The 21995-nt window shown below is 34.9% G+C and overlaps 1 pseudogene; it reads right to left on the bottom strand.

Annotated features, from left to right (window-relative positions):
* Nucleotides 1-3753: 3753 nt before the first annotated feature.
* Nucleotides 3754-8333, bottom strand: LOC130997845 (uncharacterized WD repeat-containing protein C2A9.03-like; annotated as a pseudogene).
* Nucleotides 8334-21995: the final 13662 nt, after the last annotated feature.

Here is a 21995-nt window from a genome sequence, read left to right as displayed (position 1 = left end):
TTCAAAACTTATAAATTTACTAATTTGTATTACCATGCTTTATTTAATAATACAATTGTCATTTTTACATAAATTATTATTATTATTATTATTATTATTATTATTATTATTATTATTATTATTATTATTATTATTATTATTAATTTATGTTTTGAAGCGCATTTATATTTGTACAATTGAAATTAATGCATTTATATCAACATAATTAATGAATGTGTTAACAAATTTTTAAAATAAAAAGATAAAAAAAGTAGAAAAACAGTAGTTACTATTTACGGTAAGCCGGCTTTGTTTATATAGATATAGATATAGATTATTATTATTATTATTATTATTATTATTATTATTATTATTATTATTATTATTATTATTATTATGTAATTATGTTCACCTACTTGGGTCAAGTACAATGGGTGAAAAATATAAATAAGAGCAAAGAATCAGCCGTGACAACATAGCCTGGGCAGACCACCGTTGGCAGTCCACCCTTGGAAATGCCACCTGTAACAGCTATGTCAACCTACACCCGTGGCAGCCATGTCAACGACACCCGTGGCAATTCCAACTATGTTAACCTCCATTTGTGGCAATAGTGTCAACGCCACCTTTGGCGTCTCCAGCTATGTCAATGTCACCCTTGGCACCTCCAGCCATGTCAACAATTTAGGCCTAATTGCACTGTTTAATGGGCTTTAGGGCTAGGTCCACTTAATAACTTATAAATATGACTCTTATGTATAGAATTAGGGGTTGATTCATTATAATTATTCAACTCTATAATTGTATAACTCCACAAATAGTAAATTTTCTCGGATTTCTTTCCATGGACGTAGATCTTAACGATAAAACCACGTTAAATACTTGTGTTATTTTTATATTTTTATATTATTTATGTTGAGATTAATTCCACACTCATCAATTATATTATTATTAATAATATTAATATTATTATTATTATTGCACTCATATTTGTAATAGTATAATTAAAAAATAAATTATTTGCTTAGTTAAAGGTTATGTGTTTTTATTTTCAATATAACACAATAATTTTTATCTATTATTTTAACATAATACAATGTTAATTAATATATAATTAATTAACGTTATAAAAAAAGACTACAACAATTTACCCGTGCGTATGCACTGGTGGAATACTAGTTGTAAAAATAAAGAAACACTAAGCAGTTTAATTTATAAATGTGTGTTGACGCCTTAAAAAAACAATTAAGCGTGTACGTTCCATTATGTATATATATATGATGCGTTTTAATTAGTCGTTAATTTATGCTAAACTTTGTGGCTACGAGTCTGAATTTCTGAGCGGAATGAAAATTTGTTGTATGAGAAATATTTGGTATGACAATGACATTATGTATCGCAACTACTCACTGAGAGTCATTAACACGTTGAATCAGTAACTTATGCTCCAGGAATATATCTTTCTCAATTAATTGCTACCATTCCAAACCAATCTCGAATATAAGTGCAACAAGATGTGCTTATTCAAAAACTTTAATATAACATCATTTTGGACATACCCCCAATAATAATAATTTGTGCATGCCGTCTTATTTCTTTCCTCATTTGCTCTTTATAATTTAAAAGTTCGAAAATATGACAAATGGACGTTCGAATTTATTTTTAGTGGAAGGAAAAAAAAAAAAAAAAAAGAGGGAAGAAAATAATTCAACTTTTTATTTGTCCTGGTTTTGGTGTGTCGTTTTATGTTAATGCCTACCTGTTTGGTCTTTGTCGCTCTCAGCTCAATCACATGCACATACCATTCTCAAACAAAATAATTTTGATAACTGCCAAATCTTTTCCACCCTAATCTTCACTCACTTCAATTCATGACAGGTAAGTAATTCATTACCAATTATAGATAAACTTATTTTCATCTTTCCATAAATATTTTTTATTTTGTTGTCAACCACACAATAGCCCTGGCTCAGGCTCAGGCTCCTTGAGATGAGACTCTGCATTTTGTGTTTTCCTTCAACTTCACAATTTTCCATTCATATATACTGTTAGTGTAAATTTTGAACTAAATTATATTTTGCCTTCTTTAAGTGTTTAGAGATAGTCTAGTTATAGATTTTAATACTACATATTTAAATACAAAAGATACCAAGAAAAATCTAGTCAAAGCATGAAGATACGAAGGATTATTAAGACAAGTATAGTTTGGGATCAAACATAAAGGTTGACCAATCACGTCTTCTCTTAGCCTTGAAGCTCCAAGACCTCTATAATAGAGGGGAAAGAAATAGCATTTGACACCAATTCATACAGTGCAAAGTGTCATTATTGAATAACATTGTTTTTGAACTTATTGTTACAACATTCTAATTGACAATCAATCTACTTCACCTCGAATGCGAGACTCATGAATTTTTGTATCTAATAAGTTTATAGATTAGTTCAATGAACACATGTTACTCATGCTAGTCCAATTTAGCTCACTATAAGTCTAATAGCTTTGTGTTGCTAACATGTCGACAGATTAGAAATGAATTTTATTCTATTAATTATGTCTTATCTACTTAATCAAAATGAATTCTTAATTCTAATAAATTATACTTCATTTTATAGTGAATTCGTATTGTAAATTAATCAATAATGCAGTATAAAAATCATTTTATTGTATCCACAATTTATTTTAATTGTTACAATTAATCTCATATTACTCTATTCTAATTTGCGAGAACAAATATACGACATCATTTATTAGGGTCTTCAAAAACATTCTGTCCTTCCACCTGAGAAGCTAAAGACCGACAAGAAACGTGCCTGCTTCCTTGATTAATTTTGCAAATTTCGTTTACAGCTGATCACATTTTGACAATTATAGTTGGACATTTTGCCACTTTTGACAATTGATGCACCCGATATATCCATTTTTATTACTCTCTTCACCCGTATAAGCTTATTGTAATTTACACAAGAATTAGAAAAATTCACTGAAAATAAAAATATATAAGTAAATTTTCTAATATACTCTTATTTAGGTGATGAATTAAAATTGAAGTTATTTAACAAATTAAATGAAAATATATTAAAAAATAAGTGGAAAAAACATTACTTCTTGTAAAAATAAACCTATATATTTGGAATATTCGCAGAAAGAAAACCTATATATAATTAGGACAGATGGAGTAAATTTTAAATATAATTAATAAATTATAAGTAAAAGTTAATAATCTTACTTATAAATTGATGAAATCCAATTGAATTTAATAAAGTGCAGCAGCGTAAATTAAATTTTAAGTAATTAATTAATAAATTACAAATTACAAATTACAAATTAAAAATTAATAACCTTAAAAATGATGATACCTAATTAAATTTAATAGTAAGACGGATAAATGCACCGTCACACACATATTTGCCGTCGGCAGACTGTATTTCTTGATGCTACAAATCCATTACCAATCGATGATATTATCCACACAGGAAAATATTAACTAAATTAAAGAATGTAAAAGCTTGTCAATGTCGTGTGTAATTTTTTCGTAAGCGAAATTCGCCCACTTTCAACTTCAAAAGAGGATATTGCGAATTTCAGGTTATTTTAATTTTAAATTTTACTTAATTAATCCATTTTCATTAAGAACAATTCTGTTTCTTCACGCTAAAAGTGAACAGTATTTATATATCTGGAAAAGAGCAATTTTTTATATTGCAAAGCTAAAAATAGATAATTGATAGTTAGTTGTCAGTATTAACACTACTTCAATCGAAACAACCCGCCCAAATATGTCAGCAAAATCATCTATGTATAATGGTAAATTGGTACTTACATTTCACCAAACTGCCCAAAGAAAAATTTCTTTGCATTTCAAGATAAAGAAGCTTTCTTTCTTCAAAAACATGTTAAAAACTGTACATATTATCATATCAGGCTAGCCTAGAGCAGGCAATACTCAACGAAGAACGAAAGGAATGATATTTGTAAACTGTCATATGTCCGTAACGTGGTCGAGAAGGTAAGGAGTGCGACTCACAGGGAATCGAGATATTCGTAGGCGTGCCTTCTGTTGAACTGCAGCAAGCTCGCGTATGTCCTGTCCCAGATTCCTATATAGATGGACTCATCGTCTGGACTCAGAGACGCACCGGTTATCTCCCCAAAGAAATCCAACTCTTGCCTTTGCTTGAAGTTTTCTCTAGTGTTGTATATATGCACAAAATCTGCTGGTTCAGCCATCACCAGAAACTGCCCGTCTGCTGAGAAACGTATTGATCTGATTGCGCCCATGTTTCCCTTCAGAATCGCAACTGGAGATGCCAGGTTTCTCACGTCCCACACTCTGCACGTCTTGTCTTGATTCCCGGTGGCGAATATCCTCCCATCCGGGTGCCAACCAGAGGCGAATGAGTAGTCTAGATGACCGGCTACAGAAGCGATTTTCTGAGAGAGAACATGACCAATAGAGTTGAAATCTAGAATTTCATGTTTATTCAAGTTTATGCAGAAAATTTATTTCTGCTAAAATCAATCAGAAACCAGAAACAAATTGATAAAGAAGCATATACCACAAGAAACAAAAATTAGCTTTGTTTCGTTACACATCCAAATAAACTGAAATACGTAAAATTGTAAGATCTGGTTGCAACAAAACTTACCCTCCCGTTTCGAGCATCTAAAAGTAATCCGTCGGGAGCATCTCCAACAACAGCTAGAAGCTTGCGGTCGGGGCTCATTGACGTATGCTGCATAAGAGTACAACTTTCAGCATAAGCACCAAATATACATTATCTTATACACATTAGATGTACAATTTCCTTGTAATTCTGATGTATCTATAACACCTATAGCACTACTCTCCTACAAACAATCAACAACAATTCCTCAAGATCCAAATAAGAGATCCCTTTGGTCTGTCGCTGAGATGATATAACCCTTTGGTAAAAAGTCCCAGGAAATTGACAGATCAAGGACGGAATAAGGTCAAAATGAACTAGTCCACATACCCTCTCGGGTTCGAAGAAAATGATGCTAATTTAGTTTCATGCAGACTTTCAGATTGCAAGATAAATTTTTTAGGATACAGAACAAATATTTTTAAAACAAAATAAATGCATAGCATGAAAAGACACCGACATTGACTGCCCAAGGCAAGTGCAAGTGGTTGAGGAGCTGAAATCTCTCCATGTCATATTCTCTTACACCACAATCATTACTAGACGCCATGAAATGTAATCCGCTGCAAGATATTCAACAATTCGAATCAGTTGATTGAGAAGATAATCAAATATGAAAGCAAATAACAATGATCACATTACCTGGAGGTGTCATATATATCGATGGCATTAATGATGGCATTCTCGTCATGTGTAGCTCTTGTGCAAAAGCTTACACCCGATTTATCCAAGCACTACAAGCTCAATGAAATACAGATCAACCATGAGAACAGGTCAAAGCATGAAAGGGAAGTTGATGCTATTATGCACTTTCGAAATGAAGCAGGGGCTGAGATTTTAATATGCAGCCTGTTTTAAACTAATGATTGATCAAGAGGATTCACAATTCTGATGAATCTGTGTTCACCTTGCAGATAAGTTCTCCATGGAAGCCGCCTGCCACCAAAAAAACGATCTTTCACGGCCAGTGTGCTCAACTGTGTTCGTGTAAATCCTTCCAACAAGGTCCCTGGATATCTCTACATGGATGATTGAAGGAAATATTGGTGGAATAGAAGTAGTACAAACAGGTGTCAGATGGATCTATGCAAAACTACATGAAATACAAATAGAATATGCAAAAGATAAATATATTTACATTCAAAATAACACAGGACAAACAGAGTTCATATAAAAGTCGGGGTTAATTGCATGTAAATACATGAACTTCAACATTTTATGAATTTGGCCCGAATTAAATTCGGGCAACAATTGATCCTACGTCACTGTGTTTCATATAACATAAAAGCGACGTTGTTTTATGAATTTGGCCCGAATTAAATTCGGGCAACAATTGATCCTACGTCACTGTGTTTCATATAACATAAAAGCAACGTTGTTTTCTTCCTCTAAAACCACTCTCTCTGAACCCTATTGCTCGCAACATAACATGAAATATGAAGAAAACGACGTTTTTATGTTGTATAAAAAAAAAAAGCACAGCATTTTAATTATCGGCTGTAATGTCACGTAATAAAATTCCGACATCCATGTAGGGAAAATTGTTGCCAGAACATTTAATTCAGGCCAAATTCTAAAATGTTGGAAGTTCATGTATTAATTGACAAAAAAAAATAGTGTTGATTAAAAACCAAAATTTGAGTATACTTTGTGTATGTACAAGCAATTAACCCTAAAAGTTACATACCTCTGTTGGCTCAATATTCCCAGAGAAGTTAAGTACTTCAGTCAGATTCTGGAGTAATGATGACCAGTGCATAATCGAAGAGTTTGCAAGCAGATAAACATCGTGTTTTGATGTTGTCCAGACCAAGTTCCTCAACTGCACATTATATTCAGCAATTAGCACATTGAACTTGGGTTGTACAATTCAACGGCCAGCAAAAAGCACAAGAAACCTCAATCAAGATAACTGTTGCTAAAGATTAAGAGCATCATTGTCCTATGCAAAGATTCATATACAGTCACTCTGTGTCACCGGTTGACGGTCCAAAAGAGACTGTATGTTGAGGTCCTTCAACCAACTCTTTCATGGGTAGTCTTTTACAATCCAAGTTATGGAAGTCCCATATATAGGACGCGATAAAAGCCACCTTCTTTAGTATATGCTATGAAAGGTGAGTTATTTTTCCTGAGGGAAGTAAATGTTCCAGTCCACACCGAATGAAGTTGATCCTAGTACACTAGAACCCCAAAAACATCAACAAGTACAACTGAGCACCCTCAAATAAATCTATTTTGAAAAGCTGAAAACAAAACACATATACATTATTGGATATCGTTCAATATATACATATTCATCCAGTCAGTCATCAACAGAGTGGAAATCTCAAAATCCAAATAAATCAAATCACAGATGCATGCATGCACAGCTTAAAGTTCATTTTCATTAATGTATGAGTATATATAGATTAAGGCCATCACTTCAATTCCCGTCATCCATCCGACTATGATGAAGGAAATAAAGAGATAGATATCCATTACATCTGTCTGGATTTTGGACCCTTAAATTTCTGAGGTCAATGTATAATACCATAACACATTACATTAGTAGCTCATACATAATTAACAAGCGAAAAATATATTATTTCTCATGTCACATGTGCTGCTGATAAATTCCAAAACAGAAAGTTTAAGTAAGGTGTTGTAGAAAGTCTGGAAACAACTACGTAGTGATTAAATATGAGCACCTGGTGGTATAACAATATTTAGTTAAGCTTTTATGGCTTAGTACAACTAGCAAAATATAATGGGAAAAAAAAAATGATGCTATGTATTAAGTGTCATTAAGGTCAAATCATAATCCTTCTTGTAAGTTTACACGTGTGCACGCCATTTCATGGAAACTAAGAAGATGCAAGCTTGTCCCACAATTCTAGTACAAACGAAACAATCAAGTATCCATAGAAGATATTGGAATTCTGGTAGATTTCATTTCTTACAGCCAAATTCAATTTCACTCAAGGAAAATATCATCTAAAACATGAAAAAGATGAACCAACCTGAAAATGCAGGAATGTAGGCTTGACCAGTCTTGTATTATGAAAAAATTCATAGTATCTACCTCCTTTGTCTGTTGGATTGCTCCCCTACAACAATAGAAAAAACAGGTTACCAAAATGGAACTAACCATAATCCACAAACTGGATCACGAAATAATATAGAAAACAAGAATTTTAGGGAAAATATTGACAAAAAGAACAGTTTAAATTCCTCACCTTATCAGCAGCTCTCCCAGATGAAGGTAAATTCTCATAATTTCTGTACTGTTCGAGACGAGTCAATCGGTAGCTTCCTCTGGTTATATTTAATCTATCCCATGGAATACCCTGTATATCTTTTCCTTCCCTTGCTTGTGAAGAAGATGTATCTGTCACTTTCATCATCTGTTCAAACCAAACCAAATTGAATCGAGCCAAATTACCAAAATGCATAATCAATAAGATAAGGCACTCAGTGACAACACACACACATCCAAAAACACTTGATCTTCTATATTAATTTTTCAAAGGAAAAACAGATTGAAGCAAGACAAGAAACATTTGTCCAAGAATGTGACTAACCATCTCATACTCATCGAGGTTTGCATCATCAGCAGCATGGTATTCCTCATCAATTCCATCCATAACATCCACCAAGTCTTCGTCGTCCACCCTGTAGAACCGTTCATCAACCCCATTAAACGACATCGTTTACTCCTTTTTCTTCTTTTTTTCTAGACCAACATCATAACAAGAAGAATCCATATTTCAGCCATCACTTTTTCAATTATAAAAAAAACAATCCAAAGGGCAAGAAAAGAAATGTAGATAAACTATGCTTGGAAAAAGGCTATATACAATCACTGAAAACAAACATCAGCAATAAAACAAAGTTACAGGTACAAGTAATAAGAACATTGAAACTGCCCCGTAAATGATTCCGAGATGGAAACTTCCCCCAACTAGGAGCAGAGCAAAAACAACTTCAGCTGCTAAACTGAAATTAAACATTCATAATAGATACTCCACTCTCCAAGAAAATGAACTTCATTCGACTTAATAAGCAAGAAAATCCTACTAATTGCGCAAGAAGAATTTCACCTTCAAACTGGCAACGCCTAAAATCAGCCACGAAAAAAAAAAAAACAAGGGAAGAAGGATGTAAAATAGGTAGAAGATTGAAGCTTGGAGATTGCGTCAAAAAAAAGGAAAAGGCAACAGAAAGTGAAGGCAGTAACAGTGAGTAATAAGAGGGAGTTGGCAGAAGAGAAGAGAGGTATATGAAAGGAGAAAATAGAAATTATTCCTTAGGTGTCTATTTATATTATAGAGTAGAAATGATGAGAAGCGAGCTATATGAAGGTAGAGAGACAGGGACAAGGTTGCCGCCTTGGCGTTGGCGGTGGGGAGATTGGGACTTACTTGGGAAGAGAGAGAGAGTGAAGCGAAATATAGATTGCATGCGTAGACAGATTTCGACTTTGGATGGGTGTTTGTGGTGTGGGGTCCACCTTTCCAATTCCTTGCCACTATTTTTTTTTGTTTGTTAATATCTCCGTACCGGTAAAGTCTATGCCACACCCAGGTGCCCAGCACTCCCACTTCCGATGCGCGCCACATGGCACTTTTCATTTAATCAATTTATCTTTTCCTTTTGTAGTTTTGAGTTAACTCCGTTTATGGGTTCCGTCTAGCACTCAATTGATTCTTGGGAACCGTAATGTCATGGCATCAGAATTCGGCAAAATTTGTTGCCGAAACACTCGGCAAGCATGACACATGCTTAATTTTCCGCGCCAATTTTTCAATTCCAATTTTTTGGGGGATTAAAATATGACTTTTGGGTTTACTTTCTTCCATTTCTTCCACACGAAGTCTGAGCTGATTCTGAAGCTCTTCATTTTTCTTAAATAAAAATTTATATTGTAAACTCGAATTTTCTATTGTGAAGTGTCCATATTCAAGCTATTTCAAGATCTATTGTAAGGTTATGTTTCTTTTCTAATTTTGACGGATTATTTGTGAATTTTGTTCATTTTTTAATCATTTATTTTTATTCTTCTTATATGAAAATTGAAATTGTAAGCTCGATTTTTCTATTGTGAAGTGTTCATATTCAAGCTATTTTAAGCTCTATTGTAAGTTACGTATTTTTCTAGTTTTGATGGATTATTAGTGAATTTTGTTCATTTTATTTGTTTATTGTGTATTTTTAGTTTGATAATATCATATTTTTATGTTGTTTTTTTTTGTTATTGAATATCATAACTACCGATTCTGGCAAGTACATATTTCGGCAAAGTTTTGTTTTTAATTCGAAAAGTGTCTTTTTGTAATAATATCATAAATTTAAATATTGGTAGAGTTTTGGCAATTTTTCATTTCGGCAAGTACATATATCGGCCTGTTTTTTTATTGAATAAAAATCTGCCGATATATGTACTTGCCGGTATTGGCAAGTCATTATTTTGGCAAAAGTTTACTTTTTAATTCGGCATGAGACTTGTTTTAATGGTATGACGTAATATTTTCGTATTATGAATGACATTTGTAACATTTTAGGTTAATCATGGAATTTGATTTGAATGAGTCCCCTTTTGATGATGTTGGCTTTGAATATGAAGTATTGGTTACTGATGAACCATATGTAGAAGAACCTATTATTGAAGATGTAGCAAGGGATGAAGATGGTGAAGATGGTGAGCAAAATTTGGAAGATGAAATTCAAAATTTGAATGATGAAGATTTTGACTTGGTGGATGAATTTGAGAAAAAATTAGAACCAGGGTTCCCCGTGAACGATCCCGATGTTGCTCACTTTATATATTGTGAGTATGGAAGACTTAAGGGCTTTAGTGTGACAAAACGTAAGCAAGGTTACTTTGATGGTACTAGAGTGTGTTGTTACAAAGAATTTGTTTGTGGTTGGCATGGGAAGAGTGAAGCGAAACCATTAAATGAAAGGCTGCCAACTTTCAAGAAGCAAGTTCGGAGATCTTTATGTACGGCAAAGCTGAGGGTGTCACGCAAGAGGGAGGGGCAGTGGAAAGTTTCTTCTTTCTACAAACAGCACAATCATGATTTGTTTCCCAGTGAGCAGTCCTATTTGTTACGTTCAACACGTAATTTGTCGAAGGCTAAGAAAAGTTTGATAGAAGCAATGAACTCAGCAGGCATTAGCGTTGCTAGGGCTTGTAGATTCATGGAGAAGGAGTCCGGTGGTCCTCAAAATTGCGGTTTTACGAGAAAGGATGCATATAATCATATAAATGGCCTTAAGATGAAGACGAAAGTGGAGAATGGTGATGCAAAGTGGCTTGTTCAATATTTTACGACGAAGGCAAATAGCGAGCCGTTCTTTTATTGGGACTTTCAATTAGATGATGATGGCCACCTTATGAATTTCTTTTTCAGAGACTCGCGCAACTCCTTGGATTATGAGTATTTTGGCGACGTCTTATCGGTGGATAGTACGTATCGGACAAATAAGTACAAACTTGTTTGTGTTCCATTTGTTGGTGTCAACCACCACTTGAAGAATGTTCTGTTTGGCCTAGGATTTTTATCAGATGAAACAACCCGATCGTATGAATGGTTGTTAACTACTTTTTGGACCAGCATGTCTGCCAAAGAACCGGAGGTTATTTTTACCGATCAATGCCAATCTCTTATGAATGCAATTGATTCCGTATTTCTGACTTCTAGTCATCGTCTTTGCCAATGGCATATCAACCAAAATGCGCCATCTCATTTTGGCAAATTGAACGGGAGTGCTACTTTTAAGAGAACTTGGTTTCACTGTATGAATGGATGTGATACAGAGACCGAATTTGAAGAGGCTTGGAAGGCTATGATTGATGAGTATGGCCTCGGTGAGCATAGATGGTTTAATACCATGTATGGATTGAAGAAAAGATGGTCGTCTGCTTTTACAAATCACAGATTTTGTGCCGGGCTACATGCAACCTCACGGAGTGAGGTAACAAACAAAGTTCTGAAGACTATTTGTAGTGCGAGCACATCCTTGCATGATTTTGTGTTTAAGTTTGATGAAATTCAAATTGAATGGAGGCGTAAAGAAAGTGAAGAGGATGCACTATGTATAGGAATGCCTGGGCTATATGTGGATCACAATGAACTAATGAAGAATGCAGCTAAAGTATTGACGAGAAGTGTTTTTCGTAAATTTGAACATGAGGCCAAATATTCTTTGAATGTGGATATAATCAAAGGTCCATCAAAGTATGATTCGGATGACCTTGAATTCATTGTGTCCTCGGGTTGTGTTGGTGGGAAGCAGAGGCATATTCAATTCAACAAGGAAAGTTATCTTTCTACGTGCACTTGTCGCCTATTTGAAACTGCGGGATATTTGTGTTCTCACATTTTCAAGATATATTATCTTATGAATGTGAAAAACATTCCTAAACAATATTTGTTAAAGAGATTTTCTCGGGCTGCCAAGGAAAGAATCTTGACGAATGTTAGTTCCGGCATTGGTGTTCCCAATGATTCCGACTTACATGTTTCTAGTTTGGCTTTCGTGAATCATCTCATGCGCATGACATATGATCTTGGAGAATATGCCAAATTGAACTGTGATAAACGTGAGCTTATTATGACCCGGCTTACGTCCTTGTGCGAGGAGGTTTATGGTTCGAGGAATGATCATAATGGGTCGCCAAGGGATCACCAAGAAGTGCCGAAAGGAGATGGTTCCAAGGGTGTCCAGAATACCTCGGCAAGAGAGCATCATGAGTTGCCGAAAAGAGCTGGTTCAAAGGGTGTTGAGAATGCCTCGGCAAGAGAGCAGGATGAGTTGCCGAAAAGAGTTGCTTCGAAGGCTGCAGAGACCAACTCGGCAAGTAAGCAGCATGAGTTGCCGAAAGAAGGTGTTGCATTTCGGAATCCCAAATTCGCAAAAACACGCGGCGAAAAGAATTCAGAAATTATTCGCCATTGGGATAGAACAAAAAGTAAGGGGAAACGAAAAGTATCCAACAAAAAATCTGGTGAGTTTAAATATATGCACATGAATTTCTTTTAACTTTTTTCACATATTTTCATGCTTAAATGTGTGAAGCAGGTTGTAAGATTCGTGGGTCGAGGAAACGAAAGTTCGATCAATCTCAAACTACCCCGTTTGATAGTAATGCTATACTGTATGAAACTCCTTCGTTAATGCAAACTCGGGATAGTGCTTTTGGGTGGACACAGGCTGATGCACGGATAAACCCCACTCCTGATGAGGCTTATCAGGTTTTAATTTCTTAGTGCAATTTGTTTCCGTTTATTACAAGCTAATTTGTAATATATTTATATTCAGGCACAATTGCATAGATTCATGAATATTCATGACAATGAAGCACGGATAAACCTTATCCCGTCTGATAACTATCAGGTTTAATTTGTTTCTGCAAATTATTTTCGAATATTACATGCTAATTTGTGATGCAACTCATATTGTTAGAAAATTAATTTAAGTTAGTCTTTTGAATAATGCAGAACTTCGACCTGGAGTTTAATCTTTCAAGGAATTGAGAGCCCATTGTATACATTTTTTGTCTGTTTTTGGTATGTACAGGTTTGTGTGTTGTTTGTTTTTTAATTCCAAAAAAATTGATGTTGGATTGTGATATGTACAGCCTCTCAAGGAATTGAGGTGTTTTGTGTTATGTGTTGGGCCCTTTGTGATATGGACATGCGTGTGCTTCGTTGTGAAAAATGCGGTTGAATTTTATGCAGTAAGTTTATTTAAATTTTTGGGTATTAACTGACATTTACTTCATAAAATTCAACCAAATATATATTTCAGTGTTTTGTCTTTTGTATATTATGACCTCGCTATTATGAAATGAAAATATTATATAACTGAAATATATTGTACTATTGGTTGGGGAGGCTAGGCGTTGCTGGCAGGAAGTTATATTCTGAAGCCATATTATATGTGTTGTTTTTGTTGCAATGGCTGAAATGTACACGACAAAATATCTAAAAACATACTATTTTGTTGTCCTTCTAAATGGACTCCATTTTGGCAAAGATGCTGACTATGGAGTCCATTTAGAAGGTTTGGCTACTAATATTCTCCTATTCCCGACACTTCAACATTTGTCAAAAAATTTTTCAATTTTTCCCAAAACATATAGTAATTGCCAATATAATAATTGCCGAAATACATAGTAATTTCCGGATATAATTGCCGAATAAAATATAGTAATTATCTATCATACAATGTCTCTTTAAAAATAAAACAACTGCATCTCTTTAAAAATAATTTCAAAATTAATATTTTTCATGATTATAAAATAATGTTGTTGCCGAATAACAGCTGCCGAAACCATGGAAAATGGTGATATGCATTACAACTGTATTTTGAAGGAATAAAATAAACATATAAATTCTTTTTTTAAAAAGATAATTTCTTATAATTGAACTTGCTACTATTTAGTTCACATAATCAACATACTTTGAAAATTAATATTTTTCTTAATTATAACTTTAATAATATATATAAATATAAAAATATTGTTGCCTAACTAAACTAATGTCTGCCAAGCATTCAAATTGGTTTACCGAATAATAGCTGCCGAAAATTTGGAAAATCGTGTAATGCATGAAAACTGCATTTTGAAGGAATAAAAAATATATATATTCTTTGAAAATAAAGTATATTTATTCACATTAAAATTGCTTCTATTTAGTTACATAATAAACATACTACGAAAATTAATATTCGTCATAATTATAATTTAATAATATAGTTAAATATAAAAATATTTTTGCCGAATTAAACAAAATTCTGCCAACAATCAAAACTTTCTTGCCAAATACTAGCTACCTAAAATATGAAATCTCGTGAAAAGAATGACCACTGATCATTGATAAGATAATATATATATATATATATATATATATTTTAAAAATAAGAGAAATTTATTCAATTTCAGCTTGCTTGTATTTATTTCACATAATATACATGCTTCGAAAATTACTATTTTCAATAGTTATAAGTTTAATTATATATTTAAATTTAAAAATATATTTGCCGAACTAAATTATTATATGCCGAGTATTATAATTTTATTGCCGAGATTACTTGCCGAAACCATCGAAACGTGTGCCACGAATGACCGCTGAACCTTGATAAGATAAATGTTGAAAAATGGGGTTACTGCGAATGATTACATAGACGGACGTTAAAGCATTTATGTTTATCTTGAATTTAAATTTATTCAACCCTATAAAGTTAAAAATGCCACGTGGCGCGCATCGGGAGTGGGAGTGCTGGGCACCTGGGTGTGGCATAGAATTTACCCTCTGTACCTGGGTACTACTCCATTTATCATCGCCAAAATCTCAAGTGAGGTCGACCCAACTGTCAGATATGTAATTACGTATAATAAAAAAATCATTAATTTTAATTACATTTTAATCTGAATTTAATATAATTAATTAATTGGATTAAAAGTACTCCTCCGTCCAGCTAAGCTTGAGCATATTTCTTTTTAGTTGTCCCGCGAAGCTTAAACACTTTTCTTATATGATATTCACATTTTCATTTTTTCACCTATCACACTTAATACACAAAATACTAACTCCTTAAAATTCGTATAGAAAAAAAATTACTCAAACTTCGCAGAACGAAGGAAGTAATAAACATGATCGCAAATGAATGTCATCATCTATTCGCCTCCTCTATCTTTTCCTTTTTTTAGTTGACTCATGATAGAGATGATGAAAATTGTCAAAATAGTGTGCATGTGTTGGTTTTGTGGTAGAAGGTTTACTTATATAATTTATTAAAAAAATGTCAAAATTGATTTTTTTTTTTTTTTTTAGAATATTGTCAGAACAGAGTTGTGAATGTAGCTTCCTGACCACGATTGCTTGCTAGAAAATGTTAGTAGTAAGATTAAATTTTTACTTGTTAAAAATCTTTTGCAAAATGCGGTGTTGGAAAAAGAAACTGCTGAAAGACTAGTTTTCATTGATGGTTGTTTTTCCCTTTTTTGAGCCATTTTTCATCTTAGGAGTCTTCAAATAAAAAATACACGAATACAATAAAATTTCGCGTATGTCGAATTTGTGCTCCCGAAATGTTAGTGATGGCTCCATTTTTCAGCTCTGGTCACATTCCATATAAAATTTACTATAAAAATACGATAATTTCGAGTTTCGATGGAAGTATTAATTATTATCCGAAAAACATCATTTTAGTTGAGTAAGAGAAAACTTTTAGAGCATCCGCAATGGGCTTACTTGATAGTCTAATTGATAGCCTACTTGATAGTGGTTGTGTTATTGAGTAAGTAGTGCTGTATTGGGGTTACTTGATAGCCTACTTGATTTTTTTAATTTTTAAAGAGGAGAGAGAAATTTTTAAAGAGGAAAAGAGAATTTAAAAAAAAAGAAAAAAAGGAAATTACTCGTGCATACTCGAAGACTCGAGTAGCACTCACCTGCAACGCCCTACTCGAGTGCAATACTCCTACTCGAGTAGGCACTCGAGTAATGCATTAGTGATGCTCTTATGTCTCAATAAGGGCCATAATATCGTTTTTATTTTTGTCATTTTGATCAGTTCATAATATTATTTTCACTTCTATTTATAGCAATAAGGTCCACAAACTCCACTCATACTAATAGTAAAATTCAAATTTCATTCACAACAATATTTTTTACTATCATTATTTTCAAACTCATGCCGTCCACAAAGTGAAAAATAATATCGTAGACAGAAGACATATAACATATTTCGCATCAATCTACAGTGTTCATGAAATATCGTATATTGCAACAATTTGTATTGAGTACTTATTTAATTGCATTCGATGAAGAGATAACTAATACTCCCGCCATCCTATTATAAATGTTCTAATTTTCTTAATGGGGTGTCTCATTCATTTTTTTAACAAATAATTAAGACACTAGTTAATTAATGGCCCACCACCTACTCTCTCTATCTCTGTACCTAATTTTACGAATCTCAATTCATTTTTGATTTTTTATCAATTCACTTTATTTATTAATTATATATTTTTTGATCTTCTTACTTAAAAGTAACGAGATATTTGTAATAGATGCGGGAGTAATAAAAAAATTTGTGCGAATCTACCCTATGTGCTGTGTGCATGTATACTAAATTGAATTTAGTGGTAGGTATAATGGGATTATGGGAGATATTATTTAATTCAGGGTCGTGACATCAACAACGACTAGGAGTAATACATTGCACCTAGACAATCATTTAATTTCATTAGTTTTATGATCATACATATATACATAATGGCAAATGCTACAAACTCGAAGTAGTTAGTGACGATACTCATGAGACATGAGCATGTCCCCAAGCTGAATTTCATGTCCACATTTTCCTTTAATAATTATAGCTATTTTGAAACATATAAAAGTGGCAATATTGACAAACTATATAATGTATACTAACAAAGAACGTGACCACAATGTGTGATAATATAAACATATACGTTAATTCAAATATCGTAGTAGTACAAGTCCCCCAAGAAATTCTTTTCTGGAACAATGTTTCTACTTCTAGATCATTCACCAAATTAAATACACAATAAAATAATTTCTCAAATAGAATAAAATAATGTGCCCAACGAAAATAAGAGGTGTCAAATAGAGGAAACTTATAAATACCTACCAAAAACAATCTAGATGAATTGAGAGTCAAAAGTTAGAAAGAAAGCCGACAAAATCTACAACCCTACTTACCACGCCATCGTTATATATATTATATTGTAAATTTGAGAATTTCTAAACAGAAGATTTTGTGATTGTGGCCTTATAAATATTTAAACTTTTTACGTGGACCTTTTTAGTACATTTGTTCAACCTCTCATTTTCAAAGTTTAGTTGATCTATTTATAAACGCACATGGCAAGAATATGTTAATGTTAAAAACGCACGCATAGTTAGACTTCCAACTATTTTGAAACACCTAAATCATTGTCCCATGTTATGTCATGTAAACTACCTACTTCATTAGTAGATAGATAATCAAGAATATCAGAATGCCCCAGTTTCAGGTTGCTATATAATTCCTAATAGATGATTTGAATAATTAGAAATAAGATAATGTCGAATATGATTAAGCTCAAAATGAAATGAATTTTTTTCCCACTAATCTAAATAATTTCAATTCTAGTTTTATTAGTTTGGGAGAAAAAACGATCTCCTTGCTAACTCATTCTATAATAATATCGAAGACATGTGAAGACCACATCTAATTATGATTAAGAAATTTTAATTGAGAATAATATTCTATTGAATATGGTCCCCACAAGATACCTTATCAATATAATAAGGCAAAATACACTAATCTATTTTAATAGTATGATTTTGTGATACTTTTAGTCTAATAAATCATTAATATATTATTCAAGTTTAGTAAATTGGATTTGTGTCAATTTTAGTCTGAAATAATTTTTAATGTCTACTGCATAATTGGTAGTGGAGATGACATGCGACTATCATGTGGACAAAACGATGTTGTTTTGAATTTAAAATGGATAATGCTTACTATAAAAGATTAAAAAAAAATACTATAAATGATCTATTAGAGCACTCCCAGCAGAAATCCCAAAATTATGCTCCTATATTCCTCCCTAAAGCTTCCCTATTTAATTTTAGGATCTCGATTTTATAAATGCATACATCAGATCTCCTATTTTCTACATAAAAATAATAATTATGTATGGGCCCTACTAATTATAAGCTTAAAATAAATTTATGGTGGGTGTAAATTTAAGATTGAATTTAGGTGGGTGTAAAAATTTTTGTGGGCCTCATCCAATTTAGGGGATCTGCTGGATGCATTTTTTTATCTCATTTTCAATTGTTTTAGCCTAAATTTAGAGTTAGTGATGCATTTAGATTATCTGCTGGGAGTGCTCTTAGGCTATTATAATGGTATAGTATGCCATAGTATCAAGCAAAAAGAAAGGAGGCGTGAGTGACTGGCGTGCGATCTCCGCCGCGCCCATACGGAGGAGCCAAAAAGGGGATCTGCACGCAGCCGCGCTAGACGCCGCCCGAGGCGCCCCGCCCCTCCTCCTCCAGCATCACACCACGGCACGTCGGCAGCAGCCTCCGCCAGCTGCACTCGACGTGCTCTGTGAGCATTCTCCCTTTGAGATCTCTGGTTCCTTCAGCTGCGCCACCCCGCCGCTCGCCGTCGCACCTCTCCCCGTTCGCAGGCACCCAACCAGACACCGAGAGCACGCCGCGACTCCAGGCATCCAGTTGCCGATCCACCGGCGCTCAAGGTTCTGCTGCTTACACGAGTTTTTGACGGTCTGACCTCGATCCGGTCGGCGGCGCTGATAGCACGCCGCGCCTGCCGATCCAGACTCCCCACCGCGAGGGCTCTTTTCCGGCCGGCCGCGATCTGCACGCAGCCGCCGCCACCGCTGCTCGCCTCCGTCGCCGCTGTCCTAAACTGCCGTTCTCCTGCCGGTGATGGATTCGAGTTCGTCGGAAATCCATCGTGACAAGGGGGGCCTGAATCTTCCCCTGGTCTCTTCTAATTTTGACAGGTCTCGATCTAAGTCCCCTGCCAATGTTCCGTCTCAGCACCCGCCTCTCGTTAAGCCGGGTTATTCTTCCGGCGCAGTGGCTGTTGGGCAGCGCTCGTCGGGTTTTTCACCGGCGCAGAGTTTGATCGGTGATCCTAACCAGGCCATCCCTGGTTTGATACAGCCGCTGCCGTCTGTTGTTACTTCAGTAGCGCAGGTGCCGGGTACTGCTCCGGCTGTTTATTTCGCTGCCAAAGTAGCTGATAAAGTCCAACCAAAATCCCTTAAGAAGCAGGATGTTACAGCGTATGGCCTCCGAGGCCTTCAAATACAGCGAGAAGGAGAGGTTGTCACCCTCTCAGTGCCCAAATCGGAATATCAAACAAAGTTGGAAGAGTTTCAATTTGCACTAATCGGTAGACTTATCCAACGTAAAGGGGACAAGCCACGCACGTTCGCCGACCTCTCTCATGAACTTCGAACCATATGGCAGTGCGCCGACTGTCAACTGGTGCCCATGGCTAAAGGATTCTTCGTTGTTAAATTTTTGACGATGGAAGCGAAAAAGAAAGCTAAGGGGAGTTCTTTTCTCCAACTGTCAATCGGCCACGTACGCTTCCGTGAATGGACTAGGTATTTCGATCCGTATAAGGAAGTGTCGTCTCTGGCTCAGGTATGGGTTCGGATATATTATCTTCCTGTGGAGTTATGGACTCCGGTGATTATTGCTGGTATAGGTCGTGTGCTTGGTCATCCTATGCGAATTGATAATGCCTCCGCAACTGGTCATGTGGGACACTTTGCGCGGGTTTTGGTGGAACTTGACATGGCTTTGCCTATTCTCAACTCGATGTACATTGATGACGGCGATAGATCGTTCTACATTGAGTTTGGTTTTGAATCTATGCCCCTTTTTTGCTCGCGTTGTAAACTTACAGGTCATTCAACGGATAAATGCCGGAGAGCTGATAGGGCCACGAGCAAGCAAAAGATCACTGAGCCTCCTGCTATGGTTGTGAAGAATCTTGATAAGGGAGAGGGTCCGACTCCTGCATGGCAGCCCAAAGTTGATATTCTTAAACCTCTATCAGGTCCTGATCTTCAAGACGCGTCTACAGTAAAAAATGATCTCCCTCTGGCGGGGGATGCTAACCGATATCAAGCGCTAGATGAGGATGAGGAAGAGGAAGTGGAGGAGACTATCATTGCGGACTCCAATTATGAAGCAGAGCCTTTACATGAGGAAGAAAATGATGGGTCGCCTCACACGGACAAGACTAGTAATAAGGAGGGCTCGAATGTAGAGGGAACTTTGGAGTTGGATTCTGGAACGAATAGTGGAGCTGTAGTAGAGCAACAACCGGTAGTTGGGGCAGAAGATTCAGCGAGCCAGCGGGTTAATTCGCCGATTAAGGAAGTTGATTTTGATAATAAATCAATTTCTTCTCCGGATGACATGGCGAGTCGTATTATTAGGTTAGAGGAGCAAGTTAATCAGGGGATGCAGTTACTCTCGGAGCAGAAGCGCGGACGTGGTCGTCCAAAGGGTTCGGTAAAGGGACGAGAGCCTATACATGCAATTCCGGAAGGTTGTATTAAAAGTCGTCTCAGGAATGCGGAAGAAATGGGTAACAAGCCGAGGGAGTTTGTGGTTGACGTCACCAATAGGCCTAGTATGATTGCAATGAATAATGTCGTCCATAGGCGTTGGTCGGATGATTTGGATAATGATCCTGACTTCCCTTTTTGAGTTGTTCTCCTTCGCTTTTTAAGTTTTGTGCCCTTAGTCTGCATCTTGTGCTTTCAAGGGATGTTTTTTCTTTTTCACTTTATAATAAACCTCAATTTAATAATCAAGCAAAACCGATTTATTATCTCAAACACGAAATAGTGTCAATTATGTTCTTCGACACCAAAAATATGCACTAAAGTTCGAAACAAATTTAATTTTTGGGAATCGACTAATATATTAATATATTCATCAGGCTAAAACTATCACCAAACAATAATATCAGCTAAACAAGTATGATTTCACGTATGATAATAATAGATGGGTGAGAACTTATATGCACACTCTTTGTATAAATAATCGTAAGTCAAATAGGATAGGTGTTTAATGATATGATTTCTTTAGCATTTGGACCATTACTAGAGGATGGACCTATTAGTTTCGGATCATCTCAAATTTGATTAGGCTTTATTCTCAGTTTCTCACACATAATTACACGACCAAACAAAATTTGGATACACTTTGTCTTAGCAATTCTGTTCCAACCACATTTTTTCTTTATACAGCTCACAAAATTAAGCAAACTACAAATATTGTTTTATTTAACATTTTGCACTTATACCCAACTTGAAAGTCCAAAAAATTAATCAAGATATTAATATTACTGAATATAAGTATTATTTAAACAAAATTTAAGTAAAATGGTCTCACTCACTCTCAAATTATATAAAACCTGAACTCTTATTCACTTCCAAACAATGCTAACCTTGATGACATTACCCAAAAAAGAAAAGGTTTGTATACTAGATCCATTTATCTTGTAATTTGTAAGGTTATTATTTAAGTTCAACTTCGCAAATTATACATTGAATAATAGGCAACTCCATGAAAATTCGGACGAATATTTGGCATGACACCTTACTGTAACAATGCAGGCCAACATGCATCATCAATTCATAATTAGAGTGATAGCAACAATTGTTCAATAAAAACCAAAGTCGCATCTAATCTGACAGATTTCAAGAGTTACCTTTCAAATGATGGATTTGTAGCAGAGGATTTCATCTAGAAATCACGCAAGCTCTGTTTCAGAAGAAGCCA

Source organism: Salvia miltiorrhiza, chromosome 1, assembly GCF_028751815.1.
Source record: "Salvia miltiorrhiza cultivar Shanhuang (shh) chromosome 1, IMPLAD_Smil_shh, whole genome shotgun sequence".
NCBI lineage: Eukaryota > Viridiplantae > Streptophyta > Magnoliopsida > Lamiales > Lamiaceae > Salvia > Salvia miltiorrhiza.
This window is presented reverse-complemented; position numbering and strand designations above follow the sequence as displayed.